The sequence below is a fragment of the Eubalaena glacialis genome, chromosome 12 (assembly GCF_028564815.1).
Source record: "Eubalaena glacialis isolate mEubGla1 chromosome 12, mEubGla1.1.hap2.+ XY, whole genome shotgun sequence".
Lineage (NCBI taxonomy): Eukaryota > Metazoa > Chordata > Mammalia > Artiodactyla > Balaenidae > Eubalaena > Eubalaena glacialis.
The window spans coordinates 77,419,352-77,435,076 of NC_083727.1; positions in this window are offsets into that span (position 1 = coordinate 77,419,352).

Consider the following 15,725-nt stretch of genomic DNA (forward strand, 5'->3'; position numbering starts at 1 on the left):
AACAAAGACAGTGAAAGAGAGAGAAATTCTTACAAAATCCGTTCAGGGTCTCTGATGCAACCTGGATTGACCGTATCTAGACCCACAGCTAGATGAGACATAAGGCTGGACAGTCTTGGGGCTGAGAGGATTAGTGAGGTTGGGTGAGCAAACGCAGATACTTTAAAGTAATACCGCGGGGTACCCACCCCATGGGTCTCAAATCTCCAGGTACAAGGACATCTTCCTACATCAAAACATGCATGGGAAACCCAGAAGATGGTATGCTGTGAGATCGGGAAAAGTTTCTAAAAGGCACCTCATTTCTCCTCTCCTTGTGCTCGGGTTCGCCATTCCAGCCGCTTGACTAACCATCTCCCTACTTGGAGAATCAGCACCTTTAACCTCCTGTTTCGTACAGGTTGCAATTTGTCCTGAGGATGAACGGGAAGACGGGGAACCAACGAGAGACTAGCCCTAGGTGTTGGGACAGGCACAGGTCACTCCATTTTCCCATCAGGAAGAAGAATGAACCACAGGCTCAGCCTGCCCCCCAGAACCAAAATAGGGCCTGAAGCAATCCTGCGCTTTTGCGGCCAGCTCCCAAAAAAGCGAGTAGACAAATGGAGCTCAGGGGCACTGCAATTCACAAACGTGCAGAGTTATAAATGATAACACTCGTCCACAAATATATTGAGGGAAAACAACCAAGAGGATTTGAAAGCAAGGCAGATTTGCAGGAAACAGATTTCAGGAGGTAGATTCGACTCGCCTTTAAAGCACATGAAAAGCGGCAAAACGTTGACAATGATGCCCTTTTTGGCCAACCAAGCAAGCCGGAAGGGCAAATCAGCGCTACAAAGAAGTCTCGCTTGCCCTCGGTCAAAAGGGCCATGCTGAAAAAAGTGTAAAAACCAGAAAAGCAGGACAGGCCATGGAGACATGGGAGCCTTGCTACGCTGATGGGCGGGATGGAAATTGCCAACAGGCACTCTGGAGAAGTGTACGGTGTGTCCTGAAACAAGTAATAAACACAGCTTAGAGAGCATAGGGCACTTCCACTCATGGGCGTATAAATTGGGAAAACTAAAAATCAACAAGACACAGGCACCCCAAACTTTACGGCTGCTCTGTTTCCAAGAACCTCCACTTCGGTACACCTTCAATATCCCAGGAAAGAGAAAAATGGATAAAGAAATGGTGGTACTTGGCACAATGGAATATCACTCAGCCATGAAATCAGTGTCATAAGGCTAGTTAGCAGCATGATGAGTGGATTTAGCGACGATGATTCTAAGTGAAATAAGTCACACAGAAAAAGACACTTATCCTAAGATATCGCTTATAGAGGGAATGTCAAAATCGCTACACTTGAATTGAATTACAAAACAGAACACAGTCACACCTTTAGAAGACACACTATGGCTGCTTAACGGGAAAGGTGAGGTGGGTTGATGCATAAAACAAGGGTTAGAAATTAGCTCAGAGACCGTTCCATAAGCCAAATATGTAATAGAGAAGGCCTACTCCCTGCTCAGTGAACTCGACTCAACACCACCTAGTCACCGCACAAGAATATATCTGACTAGTAAGAATCTGAAAACCTATGTATCGATATCTCTCTGCAAGTGAATCAAGAGGGTGTAAAGCGGCATAAACACAGCAGGGAAAAGCAGTCAAGCCCCATTCTAAACACAAATTACTTTAAAAAACCCACAAAACAAAGACAGTGAAAGAGAGACAAATTCTTACAAAATCCGTTCAGGGTCTCTGATGCAACCTGGATTGACCGTATCTAGACCCACAGCTAGATGAGACATAAGGCTGGACACTCTTGGGGCTGAGAGGATTAGTGAGGTTGGGTGAGCAAACGCAGATACTTTAAAGTAATACCGCGGGGTACCCACCACATAGGTCTCAAATCTCCAGGTACAAGGGCATCTTCCTACATCAAAACATGCATGGGAAACCCAGAGGATGGTATGCCGTGAGATCGGGAAAGGTTTCTAAAACGCACCTCATTTCTCCTCTCCTTGTGCTCGGGTTCGCCATTCCAGCCGCTTGACTAACCATCTCCCTACTTGGAGAATCAGCACCTTTTACCTCCTGTTTCGTACAGGTTGCAATTTGTCCTGAGGATGAACGGGAAGACGGGGAACCAACGAGAGACTAGCCCTAGGTGTTGGGACAGGCACAGGTCACTCCATTTTCCCATCAGGAAGAAGAATGAACCACAGGCTCAGCCTGCCCCCCAGAACCAAAATAGGGCCTGAAGCAATCCTGCGCTTTTGCGGCCAGCTCCCAAAAAAGCGAGTAGACAAATGGAGCTCAGGGGCACTGCAATTCACAAACGTGCAGAGTTATAAATGATAACTCTCGTCCATAAATATATTGAGGGAAGGCAACGAAGAGGATTTGAAAGCAAGGCAGATTTGCAGGAAACAGATTTCAGGAGGTACATTCGACTCGCCTTTAAAGCACATGAAAAGCGGCAAAACGTTGACAATGATGCCCTTGGCCAAAAAGGGCGTATGCGTTTTTTCCTGAATATATTCAGGAAAAAACGCATACGCCCTTTTTGGCCAACCAAGCAAGCCGGAAGGGCAAATCAGCGCTACAAAGAAGTCTCGCTTGCCCTCGGTCAAAAGGGCCATGCTGAAAAAAGTGTAAAAACCAGAAAAGCAGGACAGGCCATGGAGACATGGGAGCCTTGCTACGCTGATGGGCGGGATGGAAATTGCCAACAGGCACTCTGGAGAAGTGTACGGTGTGTCCTGAAGCAAGTAATAAACACAGCTCAGAGAGCATAGGGCACTTCCACTCATGGGCGTATAAATTGGGAAAACTAAAAATCAACAAGACACAGGCACCCCAAACTTTACGGCTGCTCTGTTTCCAAGAACCGCCACTTCGGTACACCTTCAGTATCCCAGGAAAGAGAAAAATGGATAAAGAAATGGTGGTACTTGGCACAATGGAATATCACTCAGCCATGAAATCAGTGTCATAAGGCTAGTTAGCAGCATGATGAGTGGATTTAGCGACGATGATTCTAAGTGAAATAAGTCACACAGAAAAAGACACTTATCCTAAGATATCGCTTATAGAGGGAATGTCAAAATCGCTACACTTGAATTGACTTACAAAACAGAACAGAGTCACACCTTTAGAAGACACACTATGGCTGCTTAACGGGAAAGGTGAGGTGGGGTGATGCATAAAACAAGGGTTTGAAATTAGCTCAGAGACCGTTCCATAAGCCAAATATGTAATAGACAAGGCCTACTCCCTGCTCAGTGAACTGGACTCAACACCCCCTAGTCACCGCACAAGAATATATCTGACTAGTAAGAATCTGAAAACCTATGTATCGATATCTCTCTGCAAGTGAATCAAGAGGGTGTAAAGCGGCATAAACACAGCAGGGAAAAGCAGCCAAGCCTCATTCTAAACACAAATTACTTTAAAAAACCCACAAAACAAAGACAGTGAAAGAGAGACAAATTCTTACAAAATCCGGTCAGGGTCTCTGATGCAACCTGGATTGACCATATCTAGACCCACAGCTAGATGAGACATAAGGCTGGACACTCTTGGGGCTGAGAGGATTAGTGAGGTTGGGTGAGCAAACGCAGATACTTTAAAGTAATACCGCGGGGTACCCACCCCATGGGTCTCAAATCTCCAGGTACAAGGGCATTTTCCTACATCAAAACATGCATGGGAAACCCAGAGGATGGTATGCCGTGAGATCGGGAAAGGTTTCTAAAACGCACCTCATTTCTCCTCTCCTTGTGCTCGGGTTCGCCATTCCAGCCGCTTGACTAACCATCTCCCTACTTGGAGAATCAGCACCTTTTACCTCCTGTTTCGTACAGGTTGCAATTTGTCCTGAGGATGAACGGGAAGACGGGGAACCAACGAGAGACTAGCCCTAGGTGTTGGGACAGGCACAGGTCACTCCATTTTCCCATCAGGAAGAAGAATGAACCACAGGCTCAGCCTGCCCCCCAGAACCAAAATAGGGCCTGAAGCAATCCTGCGCTTTTGCGGCCAGCTCCCAAAAAAGCGAGTAGACAAATGGAGCTCAGGGGCACTGCAATTCACAAACGTGCAGAGTTATAAATGATAACTCTCGTCCACAAATATATTGAGGGAAGGCAACGAAGAGGAATTTAAAGCAAGGCAGATTTGCAGGAAACAGATTTCAGGAGGTAGATTCCACTCGCCTTTAAAGCGCATGAAAAGCGGCAAAACGTTGACAATGATGCCCTTGGCCAAAAAGGGCGTATGCGTTTTTTCCTGAATATATTCAGGAAAAAACGCATACGCCCTTTTTGGCCAACCAAGCAAGCCGGAAGGGCAAATCAGCGCTACAAAGAAGTCTCGCTTGCCCTCGGTCAAAAGGGCCATGCTGAAAAAAGTGTAAAAACCAGAAAAGCAGGACAGGCCATGGAGACATGGGAGCCTTGCTACGCTGATGGGCCGGATGTAAATTGCCAACAGGCACTCTGGAGAAGTGTACGGTGTGTCCTGAAGCAAGTAACAAACACAGCTTAGAGAGCATAGGGCACTTCCACTCATGGGCGTATAAATTGGGAAAACTAAAAATCAAAAAGACACAGGCACCCCAAACTTTACGGCTGCTCTGTTTCCAAGAACGGCCACTTTGGTACACCTTCAATATCCCAGGAAAGAGAAAAATGGATAAAGAAATGGTGGTACTTGGCACAATAGAATATCACTCAGCCATGAAATCAGTGTCATAAGGGTAGTTAGCAGCATGATGAATGGATTTAGCGACGATGATTCTAAGTGAAATAAGTCACACAGAAAAAGACACTTATCCTAAGATATCGCTTATAAAGGGAATGTCAAAATCGCTACACTTGAATTGACTTACAAAACAGAACAGAGTCACACCTTTAGAAGACACACTATGGCTGCTTAACGGGAAAGGTGAAGTTGGTTGATGCATAAAACAAGGGTTTGAAATTAGCTCAGAGACCGTTCTATAACCCAAATATGTAATAGACAAGGCCTACTCCCTGCTCAGTGAACTGGACTCAACACCCCCTAGTCACCACACAAGAATATATCTGACTAGTAAGAATCTGAAAACCTATGTATCGATATCTCTCTGCAAGTGAATCAAGAGGGTGTAAAGCGGCATAAACACAGCAGGGAAAAGCAGTCAAGCCCCATTCTAAACACAAATTACTTTAAAAAACCCACAAAACAAAGACAGTGAAAGAGAGAGAAATTCTTACAAAATCCGTTCAGGGTCTCTGATGCAACCTGGATTGACCGTATCTAGACCCACTGCTAGATGAGACATAAGGCTGGACAGTCTTGGGGCTGAGAGGATTAGTGAGGTTGGGTGAGCAAACGCAGATACTTTAAAGTAATACCGCGGGGTACCCACCCCATGGGTCTCAAATCTCCAGGTACAAGGACATCTTCCTACATCAAAACATGCATGGGAAACCCAGAAGATGGTATGCTGTGAGATCGGGAAAAGTTTCTAAAAGGCACCTCATTTCTCCTCTCCTTGTGCTCGGGTTCGCCATTCCAGCCGCTTGACTAACCATCTCCCTACTTGGAGAATCAGCACCTTTAACCTCCTGTTTCGTACAGGTTGCAATTTGTCCTGAGGATGAACGGGAAGACGGGGAACCAACGAGAGACTAGCCCTAGGTGTTGGGACAGGCACAGGTCACTCCATTTTCCCATCAGGAAGAAGAATGAACCACAGGCTCAGCCTGCCCCCCAGAACCAAAATAGGGCCTGAAGCAATCCTGCGCTTTTGCGGCCAGCTCCCAAAAAAGCGAGTAGACAAATGGAGCTCAGGGGCACTGCAATTCACAAACGTGCAGAGTTATAAATGATAACACTCGTCCACAAATATATTGAGGGAAAACAACCAAGAGGATTTGAAAGCAAGGCAGATTTGCAGGAAACAGATTTCAGGAGGTAGATTCGACTCGCCTTTAAAGCACATGAAAAGCGGCAAAACGTTGACAATGATGCCCTTTTTGGCCAACCAAGCAAGCCGGAAGGGCAAATCAGCGCTACAAAGAAGTCTCGCTTGCCCTCGGTCAAAAGGGCCATGCTGAAAAAAGTGTAAAAACCAGAAAACAGGACAGGCCATGGAGACATGGGAGCCTTGCTACGCTGATGGGCGGGATGGAAATTGCCAACAGGCACTCTGGAGAAGTGTACGGTGTGTCCTGAAGCAAGTAACAAACACAGCTTAGAGAGCATAGGGCACTTCCACTCATGGGCGTATAAATTGGGAAAACTAAAAATCAACAAGACACAGGCACCCCAAACTTTACGGCTGCTCTGTTTCCAAGAACCTCCACTTCGGTACACCTTCAATATCCCAGGAAAGAGAAAAATAGATAAAGAAATGGTGGTATTTGGCACAACGGAATATCACTCAGCCATGAAATCAGTGTCATAAGGCTAGTTAGCAGCATGATGAGTGGATTTAGCGACGATGATTCTAAGTGAAATAAGTCACACAGAAAAAGACCCTTATCCTAAGATATTGCTTATAGAGGGAATGTCAAAATCGCTACACTTGAACTGAATTACAAAACAGAACAGAGTCACACCTTTAGAAGACACACTATGGCTGCTTAACGGGAAAGGTGAGGTGGGGTGATGCATAAAACAAGGGTTTGAAATTAGCTCAGAGACCGTTCCATAAGCCAAATATGTAATAGACAAGGCCTACTCCCTGCTCAGTGAACTGGACTCAACACCCCCTAGTCACCGCACAAGAATATATCTGACTAGTAAGAATCTGAAAACCTATGTATCGATATCTCTCTGCAAGTGAATCAAGAGGGTGTAAAGCGGCATAAACACAGCAGGGAAAAGCAGCCAAGACCCATTCTAAACAGAAATTACTTTTAGAAACCCACAAATCAAAGATAGTGAAAGAGAGAGAAATTCTTACAAAATCCGTTCAGGGTCTCTGATGCAACCTGGATTGACCGTATCTAGACCCACAGCTAGATGAGACATAAGGCTGGACACTCTTGGGGCTGAGAGGATTAGTGAGGTTGGGTGAGCAAACACAGATACTTTAAAGTAATACAGCAGGGTACCCACCCCATGGGTCTCAAATCTCCAGGTACAAGGGCATCTTCCTACATCAAAACATGCATGGGAAACCCAGAGGATGGTATGCCGTGAGATCGGGAAAGGTTTCTAAAACGCACCTCATTTCTCCTCTCCTTGTGCTCGGGTTCGCCATTCCAGCCGCTTGACTAACCATCTCCCTACTTGGAGAATCAGCACCTTTTACCTCCTGTTTCGTACAGGTTGCAATTTGTCCTGAGGATGAACGGGAAGACGGGGAACCAACGAGAGACTAGCCCTAGGTGTTGGGACAGGCACAGGTCACTCCATTTTCCCATCAGGAAGAAGAATGAACCACAGGCTCAGCCTGCTCCCCAGAACCAAAATAGGGCCTGAAGCAATCCTGCGCTTTTGCGGCCAGCTCCCAAAAAAGCGAGTAGACAAATGGAGCTCAGGGGCACTGCAATTCACAAACGTGCAGAGTTATAAATGATAACTCTCGTCCATAAATATATTGAGGGAAGGTAACGAAGAGGATTTGAAAGCAAGGCAGATTTGCAGGAAACAGATTTCAGGAGGTACATTGGACTCGCCTTTAAAGCACATGAAAAGCGGCAAAACGTTGACAATGATGCCCTTGGCCAAAAAGGGCGTATGCGTTTTTTCCTGAATATATTCAGGAAAAAACGCATACGCCCTTTTTGGCCAACCAAGCAAGCCGGAAGGGCAAATCAGCGCTACAAAGAAGTCTCGCTTGCCCGCGGTCAAAAGGGCCATGCTGAAAAAAGTGTAAAAACCAGAAAAGCAGGACAGGCCATGGAGACATGGGAGCCTTGCTACGCTGATGGGCGGGATGGAAATTGCCAACAGGCACTCTGGAGAAGTGTACGGTGTGTCCTGAAGCAAGTAACAAACACAGCTTAGAGAGCATAGGGCACTTCCACTCATGGGCGTATAAATTGGGAAAAGTAAAAATCAACAAGACACAGGCACCCCAAACTTTACGGCTGCTCTGTTTCCAAGAACCGCCACTTCGGTACACCTTCAATATCCCAGGAAAGAGAAAAATAGATAAAGAAATGGTGGTATTTGGCACAACGGAATATCACTCAGCCATGAAATCAGTGTCGTAAGGCTAGTTAGCAGCATGATGAGTGGATTTAGCGACGATGATTCTAAGTGAAATAAGTCACACAGAAAAAGACCCTTTTCCTAAGATATTGCTTATAGAGGGAATGTCAAAATCGCTACACTTGAACTGAATTACAAAACAGAACAGAGTCACACCTTTAGAAGACACACTATGGCTGCTTAACGGAAATGGTGAGGTGGGGTGATGCATAAAACAAGGGTTTGAAATTAGCTCAGAGACCGTTCCATAAGCCAAATATGTAATAGACAAGGCCTACTCCCTGCTCAGTGAACTGGACTCAACAACCCCCTAGTCACCGCACAAGAATATATCTGACTAGTAAGAATCTGAAAACCTATGTATCGATATCTCTCTGCAAGTGAATCAAGAGGGTGTAAAGCGGCATAAACACAGCAGAGAAAAGCAGCCAAGCCCCATTCTAAACAGAAATTACTTTAAAAAACCCACAAATCAAAGATAGTGAAAGAGAGAGAAATTCTTACAAAATCCGTTCAGGGTCTCTGATGCAACCTGGATTGACCATATCTAGACCCACAGCTAGATGAGACATAAGGCTGGACACTCTTGGGGCTGAGAGGATTAGTGAGGTTGGGTGAGCAAACATGGATAATTTAAAATAATACAGCAGGGTACCCACCCCATGGGTCTCAAATCTCCAGGTACAAGGGCATCTTCCTACATCAAAACATGCATGGGAAACCCAGAGGATGGTATGCCGTGAGATCGGGAAAGGTTTCTAAAACGCACCTCATTTCTCCTCTCCTTGTGCTCGGGTTCGCCATTCCAGCCGCTTGACTAACCATCTCCCTACTTGGAGAATCACCACCTTTTACCTCCTGCTTCGTACAGGTTGCAATTTGTCCTGAGGATGAACGGGAAGACGGGGAACCAACGAGAGACTAGCCCTAGGTGTTGGGACAGGCACAGGTAACTCCATTTTCCCATCAGGAAGAAGAATGAACCACAGGCTCAGCCTGCCCCCCAGAACCAAAATAGGGCCTGAAGCAATCCTGCGCTTTTGCGGCCAGCTCCCAAAAAAGCGAGTAGACAAATGGAGCTCAGGGGCACTGCAATTCACAAACGTGCAGAGTTATAAATGATAACTCTCGTCCATAAATATATTGAGGGAAGGCAACGAAGAGGATTTGAAAGCAAGGCAGATTTGCAGGAAACAGATTTCAGGAGGTACATTGGACTCGCCTTTAAAGCACATGAAAAGCGGCAAAACGTTGACAATGATGCCCTTGGCCAAAAAGGGCGTATGCGTTTTTTCCTGAATATATTCAGGAAAAAACGCATACGCCCTTTTTGGCCAACCAAGCAAGCCGGAAGGGCAAATCAGCGCTACAAAGAAGTCTCGCTTGCCCTCGGTCAAAAGGGCCATGCTGAAAAAAGTGTAAAGACCAGAAAAGCAGGACAGGCCATGGAGACATGGGAGCCTTGCTACGCTGATGGGCGGGATGGAAATTGCCAACAGGCACTCTGGAGAAGTGTACGGTGTGTCCTGAAGCAAGTAACAAACACAGCTTAGAGAGCATAGGGCACTTCCACTCATGGGCGTATAAATTGGGAAAAGTAAAAATCAACAAGACACAGGCACCCCAAACTTTACGGCTGCTCTGTTTCCAAGAACCTCCACTTCGGTACACCTTCAATATCCCAGGAAAGAGAAAAATAGATAAAGAAATGGTGGTATTTGGCACAACGGAATATCACTCAGCCATGAAATCAGTGTCATAAGGCTAGTTAGCAGCATGATGAGTGGATTTAGGTACGATGATTCTAAGTGAAATAAGTCACATAGAAAAAGACCCTTATCCTAAGATATTGCTTATAGAAGGAATGTCAAAATCGCTACACTTGAACTGAATTACAAAACAGAACAGAGTCACACCTTTAGAAGACACACTATGGCTGCTTAACGGGAAAGGTGAGGTGGGGTGATGCATAAAACAAGGGTTTGAAATTAGCTCAGAGACCGTTCCATAAGCCAAATATGTAATAGACAAGGCCTACTCCCTGCTCAGTGAACTGGACTCAACACCCCCTAGTCACCGCACAAGAATATATCTGACTAGTAAGAATCTGAAAACCTATGTATCGATATCTCTCTGCAAGTGAATCAAGAGGGTGTAAAGCGGCATAAACACAGCAGGGAAAAGCAGTCAAGCCCCATTCTAAACACTAATTACTTTAAAAAACCCACAAAAGAAAGACAGTGAAAGAGAGAGAAATTCTTACAAAATCCGTTCAGGGTCTCTGATGCAACCTGGATTGACCGTATCTAGACCCACAGCTAGATGAGACATAAGGCTGGACACTCTTGGGGCTGAGAGGATTAGTGAGGTTGGGTGAGCAAACACAGATACTTTAAAGTAATAACGTGGGGTACCCACCCCATGGGTCTCAAATCTCCAGATACAAGGGCATCTTCCTACATCAAAACATGCATGGGAAATCCAGAGGATGGTATGCCGTGAGATCGGGAAAGGTTTCTAAAACGGACCTCATTTCTCCTCTCCTTGTGCTCGGTTTCGCCATTCCAGCCGCTTGACTAACCATCTCCCTACTTGGAGAATCAGCACCTTTTACCTCCTGTTTCGTACAGGTTGCAATTTGTCCTGAGGATGAACGGGAAGACGGGGAACCAACGAGAGACTAGCCCTAGGTGTTGGGACAGGCACAGGTCACTCCATTTTCCCATCAGGAAGAAGAATGAACCACAGGCTCAGCCTGCTCCCCAGAACCAAAATAGGGCCTGAAGCAATCCTGCGCTTTTGCGGCCAGCTCCCAAAAAAGCGAGTAGACAAATGGAGCTCAGGGGCACTGCAATTCACAAACGTGCAGAGTTATAAATGATAACTCTCGTCCATAAATATATTGAGGGAAGGTAACGAAGAGGATTTGAAAGCAAGGCAGATTTGCAGGAAACAGATTTCAGGAGGTACATTGGACTCGCCTTTAAAGCACATGAAAAGCGGCAAAACGTTGACAATGATGCCCTTGGCCAAAAAGGGCGTATGCGTTTTTTCCTGAATATATTCAGGAAAAAACGCATACGCCCTTTTTGGCCAACCAAGCAAGCCGGAAGGGCAAATCAGCGCTACAAAGAAGTCTCGCTTGCCCGCGGTCAAAAGGGCCATGCTGAAAAAAGTGTAAAAACCAGAAAAGCAGGACAGGCCATGGAGACATGGGAGCCTTGCTACGCTGATGGGCGGGATGGAAATTGCCAACAGGCACTCTGGAGAAGTGTACGGTGTGTCCTGAAGCAAGTAACAAACACAGCTTAGAGAGCATAGGGCACTTCCACTCATGGGCGTATAAATTGGGAAAAGTAAAAATCAACAAGACACAGGCACCCCAAACTTTACGGCTGCTCTGTTTCCAAGAACCGCCACTTCGGTACACCTTCAATATCCCAGGAAAGAGAAAAATAGATAAAGAAATGGTGGTATTTGGCACAACGGAATATCACTCAGCCATGAAATCAGTGTCGTAAGGCTAGTTAGCAGCATGATGAGTGGATTTAGCGACGATGATTCTAAGTGAAATAAGTCACACAGAAAAAGACCCTTTTCCTAAGATATTGCTTATAGAGGGAATGTCAAAATCGCTACACTTGAACTGAATTACAAAACAGAACAGAGTCACACCTTTAGAAGACACACTATGGCTGCTTAACGGAAATGGTGAGGTGGGGTGATGCATAAAACAAGGGTTTGAAATTAGCTCAGAGACCGTTCCATAAGCCAAATATGTAATAGACAAGGCCTACTCCCTGCTCAGTGAACTGGACTCAACAACCCCCTAGTCACCGCACAAGAATATATCTGACTAGTAAGAATCTGAAAACCTATGTATCGATATCTCTCTGCAAGTGAATCAAGAGGGTGTAAAGCGGCATAAACACAGCAGAGAAAAGCAGCCAAGCCCCATTCTAAACAGAAATTACTTTAAAAAACCCACAAATCAAAGATAGTGAAAGAGAGAGAAATTCTTACAAAATCCGTTCAGGGTCTCTGATGCAACCTGGATTGACCATATCTAGACCCACAGCTAGATGAGACATAAGGCTGGACACTCTTGGGGCTGAGAGGATTAGTGAGGTTGGGTGAGCAAACATGGATAATTTAAAATAATACAGCAGGGTACCCACCCCATGGGTCTCAAATCTCCAGGTACAAGGGCATCTTCCTACATCAAAACATGCATGGGAAACCCAGAGGATGGTATGCCGTGAGATCGGGAAAGGTTTCTAAAACGCACCTCATTTCTCCTCTCCTTGTGCTCGGGTTCGCCATTCCAGCCGCTTGACTAACCATCTCCCTACTTGGAGAATCACCACCTTTTACCTCCTGCTTCGTACAGGTTGCAATTTGTCCTGAGGATGAACGGGAAGACGGGGAACCAACGAGAGACTAGCCCTAGGTGTTGGGACAGGCACAGGTAACTCCATTTTCCCATCAGGAAGAAGAATGAACCACAGGCTCAGCCTGCCCCCCAGAACCAAAATAGGGCCTGAAGCAATCCTGCGCTTTTGCGGCCAGCTCCCAAAAAAGCGAGTAGACAAATGGAGCTCAGGGGCACTGCAATTCACAAACGTGCAGAGTTATAAATGATAACTCTCGTCCATAAATATATTGAGGGAAGGCAACGAAGAGGATTTGAAAGCAAGGCAGATTTGCAGGAAACAGATTTCAGGAGGTACATTGGACTCGCCTTTAAAGCACATGAAAAGCGGCAAAACGTTGACAATGATGCCCTTGGCCAAAAAGGGCGTATGCGTTTTTTCCTGAATATATTCAGGAAAAAACGCATACGCCCTTTTTGGCCAACCAAGCAAGCCGGAAGGGCAAATCAGCGCTACAAAGAAGTCTCGCTTGCCCTCGGTCAAAAGGGCCATGCTGAAAAAAGTGTAAAGACCAGAAAAGCAGGACAGGCCATGGAGACATGGGAGCCTTGCTACGCTGATGGGCGGGATGGAAATTGCCAACAGGCACTCTGGAGAAGTGTACGGTGTGTCCTGAAGCAAGTAACAAACACAGCTTAGAGAGCATAGGGCACTTCCACTCATGGGCGTATAAATTGGGAAAAGTAAAAATCAACAAGACACAGGCACCCCAAACTTTACGGCTGCTCTGTTTCCAAGAACCTCCACTTCGGTACACCTTCAATATCCCAGGAAAGAGAAAAATAGATAAAGAAATGGTGGTATTTGGCACAACGGAATATCACTCAGCCATGAAATCAGTGTCATAAGGCTAGTTAGCAGCATGATGAGTGGATTTAGGTACGATGATTCTAAGTGAAATAAGTCACATAGAAAAAGACCCTTATCCTAAGATATTGCTTATAGAGGGAATGTCAAAATCGCTACACTTGAACTGAATTACAAAACAGAACAGAGTCACACGTTTAGAAGACACACTATGGCTGCTTAACGGGAAAGGTGAGGTGGGGTGATGCATAAAACAAGGGTTTGAAATTAGCTCAGAGACCGTTCCATAAGCCAAATATGTAATAGACAAGGCCTACTCCCTGCTCAGTGAACTGGACTCAACACCCCCTAGTCACCGCACAAGAATATATCTGACTAGTAAGAATCTGAAAACCTATGTATCGATATCTCTCTGCAAGTGAATCAAGAGGGTGTAAAGCGGCATAAACACAGCAGGGAAAAGCAGCCAAGCCCCATTCTAAACACAAATTACTTTAAAAAACCCACAAAACAAAGACAGTGAAAGAGAGAGAAATTCTTACAAAATCCGTTCAGGGTCTCTAATGCAAACTGGATTGACCATATCTAGACCCACAGCTGGATGATACATAAGGCTGGACACTCTTGGGGCTGAGAGGATTAGTGAGGTTGGGTGAGCAAACACAGATACTTTAAAGTAATACAGCAGGGTACCCACCCCATGGGTCTCAAATCTCCAGGTACAAGGGCATCTTCCTACATCAAAACATGCATGGGAAACCCAGAGGATGGTATGCCGTGAGATCGGGAAAGGTTTCTAAAACGCACCTCATTTCTCCTCTCCTTGTGCTCGGGTTCGCCATTCCAGCCGCTTGACTAACCATCTCCCTACTTGGAGAATCAGCACCTTTTACCTCCTGTTTGGTACAGGTTGCAATTTGTCCTGAGGATGAACGGGAAGATGGGGAACCAACGAGAGACTAGCCCTAGGTGTTGGGACAGGCAAAGGTCACTCCATTTTCCCATCAGGAAGAAGAATGAACCACAGGCTCAGCCTGCCCCCCAGAACCAAAATAGGGCCTGAAGCAATCCTGCGCTTTTGCGGCCAGCTCCCAAAAAAGCGAGTAGACAAATGGAGCTCAGGGGCACTGCAATTCACAAACGTGCAGAGTTATAAATGATAACTCTCGTCCATAAATATATTGAGGGAAGGCAACGAAGAGGATTTGAAAGCAAGGCAGATTTGCAGGAAACAGATTTCAGGAGGTACATTCGACTCGCCTTTAAAGCACATGAAAAGCGGCAAAACGTTGACAATGATGCCCTTGGCCAAAAAGGGCGTATGCGTTTTTTCCTGAATATATTCAGGAAAAAACGCATACGCCCTTTTTGGCCAACCAAGCAAGCCGGAAGGGCAAATCAGCGCTACAAAGAAGTCTCGCTTGCCCTCGGTCAAAAGGGCCATGCTGAAAAAAGTGTAAAAACCAGAAAAGCAGGACAGGCCATGGAGACATGGGAGCCTTGCTACGCTGATGGGCGGGATGGAAATTGCCAACAGGCACTCTGGAGAAGTGTACGGTGTGTCCTGAAGCAAGTAATAAACACAGCTCAGAGAGCATAGGGCACTTCCACTCATGGGCGTATAAATTGGGAAAACTAAAAATCAACAAGACACAGGCACCCCAAACTTTACGGCTGCTCTGTTTCCAAGAACCGCCACTTCGGTACACCTTCAGTATCCCAGGAAAGAGAAAAATGGATAAAGAAATGGTGGTACTTGGCACAATGGAATATCACTCAGCCATGAAATCAGTGTCATAAGGCTAGTTAGCAGCATGATGAGTGGATTTAGCGACGATGATTCTAAGTGAAATAAGTCACACAGAAAAAGACACTTATCCTAAGATATCGCTTATAGAGGGAATGTCAAAATCGCTACACTTGAATTGACTTACAAAACAGAACAGAGTCACACTTTAGAAGACACACTATGGCTGCTTAACGGGAAAGGTGAGGTGGGGTGATGCATAAAACAAGGGTTTGAAATTAGCTCAGAGACCGTTCCATAAGCCAAATATGTAATAGACAAGGCCTACTCCCTGCTCAGTGAACTGGACTCAACACCCCCTAGTCACCGCACAAGAATATATCTGACTAGTAAGAATCTGAAAACCTATGTATCGATATCTCTCTGCAAGTGAATCAAGAGGGTGTAAAGCGGCATAAACACAGCAGGGAAAAGCAGCCAAGCCTCATTCTAAACACAAATTACTTTAAAAAACCCACAAAACAAAGACAGTGAAA